Below are 6,339 nucleotides of genomic sequence, written 5' to 3'. Positions count from 1 at the left end.
ATGATAAAATAAATATAGCTCTTAAATCGTATCACCAATGGCCAAACCATTTTATAGAGACCTTTCAAACATTTGGAAGGTGTCTTTGAAAAAAAATGAGCCTTATTGTTCTATGAAAGTAAGGGTTATGACTGCTACAACCTAAGACATAAATTATTTATTGTGTACAAAGTGATTCTTGATAGTCAATTTTGTAGAAAATTTAATAAATCAATGGTTTCGAGTTTATGGCTGTTTTTCAAATATGTTATGCACATCATATGAATAAATTAAAAATAAATAAAATATATATATGTGTTTTGTTTTCTGTAAATCTTGAAGACTCTAACAAATCAATAAAAATTTGAAGATTCTACAAAAAAACTGGATCTGTAACTGTCTCACACAGGATCCAGTCCAGAAAGTCTAGAAAAATTATATGATGGAGTTTTTTGGCAAACTCAAATGATTCTAAAACTAACAAGCATACCTTTCATAAGAAAATTCGGGAGGGTAAAACCCATATCAGATTGGGTCTAGTGAATGCTTATTTGGGAAGTAAGATTCTGACAGGTTCTATCATAACAGAAAAATAGTCTTGGGTCCGTGAATTTCTATGGGTAAACAGAATCATTTTTCTCAGATCTACAACTTGGATTTGAAAGTTAATAGCTCTTATTTTGTTATGAATTTTTATGGAGTTATATATGTTTGTTTTGATGGTCTTTCAGACCCGTGAACAACATATAAATTCTAACTTTATACAATTTTTTATTTTTAATTAATATCTTAACTTGAGAACTTATTTTGCTAAAATCGAATGTTTGCTTGTCGAAGCATGATCATGATTGCATGTGTGTATAACCTTTATGTATGCATATGGGCATATAATATGATATGTAAATCATGTATATTTTTATATGAATTGTTTCATAAATATGTTGTATGCAAGCATGTTGATTATTTGTGCATGATTACATATGAGACTGTATGTTAAAACATGAGATTTAAATATGATATTTGGGACATATAGGGTGCATATGAATACATGTATAAATCATGCATGTATGACTCAAATGATATATGTAAGAAATACATATGCTTGAAGTTTAGATATTTCATATTATGACATATACATGTTTTGAATTATGAGATATAATTGATTCAATTAATCAAATATACATATTTCGAGGTTCAATTTATGAACGTATTGATTTTGAATATTATGAAATGCAATATTACATGTGGCTATATTACGATGTCAATGCATGTGATGTTGAAATGCCACATGAACTGAGGTTATGATGTGATGGAGTTGAATGTATATATGCATGTACCTGAATTAGTGGTTATTAACCTTATGAGCGATTAATTATATTTATACATGTCTCGCAATAGATTCATTAAAGAACTGTTTCAAAGTAAATATCTATGAGGTGTGCATGACCAAGATCAGGTGATCCGGCTAGGACGGTAAATCTCTGTGATAAGTGACATTGTATAAGATCAGGTAACCCACGATAATGGTAAATTCATGTGAGAAAGTGCATTGTCCAAGACCAGGTAATTCGACTAGGGCGAAAACTACCTGTGAGGTTATATATTCTTAAGACGAAGTGATCCAGAGTGGAACTTATTTTTAAGATATGGTGAATTTCTGAAGATGAAGAGTGAAAGTAAATTCTGATATACTAGATTAAGAATATATGTTTGGTATTAACCATATTGATTATGATATAATGTGTAGTATGAGATACTGCAAAGTATGAATCGATTATCTAGACCTTTAAGTTTGTCTCTCAGTTAAAAACCGCTTCAGTGGATGTTTTCGCCTAGCCCTTCGAATCGATGGGTTAATTAAAATACATAGTATAAAAAATCTTCATCTAATTGATAAGTCAGGATTAGGTCAAGTGTGTGTACCCTTGAGGAAAGAAAATAAAATAATACATTAGATTAGGTTCACCAGTGATTAAATAATTGATTGAATGTTGGCATAAATTTTTATGCATATCATGTATAATTTATAGTTCATGCATATGTTGGCATACATGGATTTGTTTAATTATTATCTTGATTACTAATGATATGCTATTGGTACATCACTTGATGGTAAGAATAAGATATTGTTAATCTTGCATGGTTAAATTATTATTGTTGTGAACTTTAACTGTGCTCAGTTTATATGTTATGACTTGCTATAATCTAATTGCATTGGAAAAGATGTATGTTTTATATACTTGTATTCTTTCCATGCCTATGTGTAGGGTGCTTTCCTACTGGGGCAATGGCTAATGCCCCTATATTTTAATATTTCAGATAACATGTAAGATATAGGGCAATGATCGAAAGCTCGATGTGGCGTCAAAAGGGTTACATTCATTTATGCTTGTTGGATAAAATAAAAGGTGATAGTTATTTAGTTATTTTTCTCTAGTCCTGTGAACTCTAATATTGAAAGACTAGTATTTGATTTATTATAATTTAATTAATAATTGGATTCAATTATTCTACTGTAATACCTCAATTTTTATAACCCCCGAAATGATAATTTTTTTTAAATATTTTAACAAATAATAGCAAAAAAATCATCAGGTCTAAAGTTGGCACGCTACTTCTCATATTCATGCATAACCATACTATTATAAAAATTTAAAAGAAATAAATTTCAACATGCATAAAGTAAATCAATGTCTACAACTATTTATAATTAATTATGTTTGTCTATTAAAATAAAGTTCAATTAAATAATCAAAGTCAAAAATTTTCAGAGATATAAGAAAGGTAGGCTCAGTCCCCGTTGCAACCTCCCGCCTTCACATACAAGCTTTTTCTCACTTTCTGGAAAACATAAAATCATATGGGGTTAGACATAACATGTCTAAGTAGCGCAAAATATACTAAACTCATAAAAAAAAATACGAAACAAAAATTTCATCAGACTTTTATAATTTAAATCTAAAGAATAACTCATACAATATACAATCGATATGAGTATACAACTTATTAAATTAAACCAGTATGCATCAATTAACTCATCCAAAGCAAATAAAATGTATGAGCAGTTAAAATGCATTAACTTACCAAATTGCAAAAGTCATTGAATATATGCATAAATTTTTATCATTAATTACATGTTCTTTCTTAAATTATGCATGCAATGCCTAACTAATGCACATAAATCTTAAGTTATCACTTCTTAATCTCGTGGGTATAACACAAGCAAAATACTTGATTAAGGGTCGTGGCTCAAGCAGTGTTTTACATGCAAGGGTAGCTTTGGCTTGGTCAGACACCTTTCACTAGGGACACGGTAAGGGACGATAATTCGAGAGAGATTTCCAATACCTTTAATCCTGATGCATCACATATTAACTCATGAGTTTTTTATCTTCTGCGTTGCAGTCTATTATAGAGGTTTCCCCTATATTTGTGGGCGGGAAGGATCAACCTTTCGTACTTAAATAGAGTTATACGAAGCCAGATGTACCACTTTCCAGCAAATATCTTTTACTTTCTATGTTGCATTATTTTACTTGATTACTTAATGTCTTACATGGAATCATAATTGAATCCATCACAAGGATTCAGCCCCTAACAGGGTAATGGATGCACTTATAAAGCTTTGGCATTGAAACATTCATTTATTCATGCTTTTAAACAGAAACATGTGCATATGCATAAATACAAATCTAATTCATTACTTGGCATCCATCCATGCATACATATCATTATCATCATAATCATAATTATATAGACTTTCATACAATTTCAGCAGAAATTCTATTAACATTCATAAATACATTACATAATATGGACTCTTCAATCATTTGTTTGTGCACAACCCCCTTTTGGGCAAACACGTTTATCATTGAACATACATGCATGCCTTATCAAAGACACATTATACCCTACACAAAATAAGATATTCTCATGCATACATAATTTGTTTATTGATTGAAAGAAAATAACTAAACTTGATAAACTACGCAAGTACGAGGGTTCGATCCTTAGACCGCATCTGATTTATGAAACTCTCAATTTTGTCTGGCAGTTACAGAGTTAACAAAAAACTTTTTAATTGGTGAACATAGTTGATATTTGTATGATTTTAAGAAAATTTTGTCAGCTTTACATTGCCACAAACTGTTCATAAATATTCAAATGTATGAGGAAGTTATGAACGTTTTACTACAAACATTTAGTTTTTTATTCTAACTATCATAGAATCATGCTCACTCTCTCAACAAAACTCAAAATTTTAGAGTAGATAGAAAATTTTGTTATTTTTTTAACGCGATAAATCGCTTATCAAAATTCCTCCGGATAAGAGAGTTATGAGCATTTTACTGATCAAATGTCTGACAAAAAAAAATGTAATACCGGGTCTATGCATTTGGGTGGGGCCAAACTGGGTCACCCAAATCCATACATCCATATTTTTTTCATATAATTTAACTTAAAAAATTAAATCAAAATACATCTATTAACTCATCATAATCCACCATAGACAAATCTATTTTTCTTAGCCTTTTTGGGCCGAAAAAATAGACCTGTCTCACACATGCCTTATTTTTTTTCAGAAATTAATTCTGTAAAATACTTAATTAAATAACTAAATCATGGAATTTCTCTTTAATTAGAAATAAAAATATGTAAAAATTCACAAAATATACTCATGCACATATTCTATCAATTATAATTAAAAATTTTATGGTCTAAATTACGAATTTCTTAATTTTTTAGAATTTACCAAATTCTTTTATGAAAAACCCGATATGACTAAAATTGCAATATCTCAAAATTTCAACCATGAAAATCTGATAATTTTTTAAAGAATGCCTACAACAACGTACTCTACTAACCCACATCAATAATTACAAGAAAATCATGTCATAACTTACGTATTTTAAAATTTTACAGTTTTTTTTTATGAGAAATCAGTTTTTAAGCAAAACTTATTTTCAAAAAGGGTTTTCTTTCAAAAATTCATTCTTTTTTCATAGTTTGATAGCCTTAAACCAAACCCATGCATGTGAGGGTTGGTTTAGGGACTAAACTTATGAAAAACCCATGGAATTCATGCAACGAATTCTGTTTCGCAAGAGAAGTATAGATTCCCCTACCTTTTGTGGAAAATCTGATCCTACGCATCATACCGACTGGTCCACATGTACCACAACCTTGATTCAACCCTCTTTAAGTTCTCCTTAATTACGTGAAGCCCTTTCTTGTATACCAAGAGAGAAAACACAACACTTTGGAATGAAAAATGGAGAAAAAAGGAAAAAAGTAGAGAAAATTGGGGAGAAGAAGCTCTTAGCGAAAAAAATCAAATAAGGGGGCTTGAGACCCTCCTCTATATTTATAGAGTTTGTGTTGAGGTCAAGAGCTAGAGTAAATCCCAACCCTTGGTCTCAACCAAGGAATACTTTCCTAAAAAAATGATTTCCTTTCTTTTTTTGTCTTGATATATATATATATATATATATATATATATATATATTTATATATATTCTAATAATCATAGCCTAACCATTACATGTATTTCATATATCAATTATACTATATGTATATGAACATATTAAGATAGAGAGAGAGGATAGGTCAACCCCCTTGGTTTAGCCTTTATTTCTATTTTCCGGTATAGGCAACTTGCTTGCTTGGCAAGCAAGTTGACTTTTCAAACTTTACTTATTCTTTTCCTCCTTTTTCCATTCCTTATTTCACTAGGCTACTAAGTTCCTTTTAATCCAGCCCACCCCTTCTCATTTGAAGTAGACATCCCTCTCTAAGAAGGTCTCAAGTTAAGAAAATGTAACTTTGACTTTTAAGACTGTGCCTTCTATTGTAGTAAGTTTGATTTTTTTAACTTTATTTTCAGGTTTGTTTTTGTTTCTACCAATTTAAATTTTAAATTGAGATGACACATAGGATGGGATAACCCACCTATGGACTCCTACCATTTTATAAATTGTAGTTAATTTTTGAAATTAAAGTTAAATTCATTTTAAATCAAATTAAAATGTTTCATAAATTATATTAGAATTCACATAAAATGTCAAAGCATGCAATTTAATTAAATTAATGCCTACTACATTTTTATTAATAAATTTTCAAAGTTTTAAACATTTAAATTATTTATTTTAATTTGTTCCTTCAAAGCTAAAATTCGAATTTTACCAAAAATGTGATTCAAAATTCCAAAAACTCTAGGCATGTAGGGTTATATAAACTCAAACTAATGAAGGACTCGGTTGTCCATTTGGCACTTAACTACATTCTTGTTGAACATTCAAATGTCCTTCCTGGCAATATTCTTTTCCCTCACAACCACATCGGCATTCTCCTCCTCCAACG

The sequence above is a fragment of the Nuphar pumila genome, chromosome 5, assembly GCF_984573655.1.
Source record: "Nuphar pumila chromosome 5, dmNupPumi1.hap1.1, whole genome shotgun sequence".
Taxonomy (NCBI): domain Eukaryota; kingdom Viridiplantae; phylum Streptophyta; class Magnoliopsida; order Nymphaeales; family Nymphaeaceae; genus Nuphar; species Nuphar pumila.
This window is presented reverse-complemented; position numbering follows the sequence as displayed.